This window comes from Phalaenopsis equestris, unplaced genomic scaffold (assembly GCF_001263595.1).
Source record: "Phalaenopsis equestris unplaced genomic scaffold, ASM126359v1 Scaffold000123, whole genome shotgun sequence".
Classification (NCBI taxonomy): domain Eukaryota; kingdom Viridiplantae; phylum Streptophyta; class Magnoliopsida; order Asparagales; family Orchidaceae; genus Phalaenopsis; species Phalaenopsis equestris.
Window position 1 is genome coordinate 2090016 of NW_018164565.1, and position 240 is coordinate 2090255.

Here is a 240-nt window from a genome sequence, read left to right on the forward strand (position 1 = left end):
AACCCCGCTCGAATTCTAAAAAAAAGCCTTCTTCCACCGCCTTTAAGCTCTCTCTCGAACGAAATCCTCCGCTCCTCCGCTACTCTTCCCACGTCTGGCTTGCTTCTCCGTCTCCCGCTCGATCCTGTTTCCTTCATCCTCTCGCTCGAGAGAGAGAGACGCCTCCGGCTCGCACTTGACCGTAGACGTTCGACGCCTGCTCCGCTCAACCCCGCACACCTGCTCGCCCCGCCTCCGCCC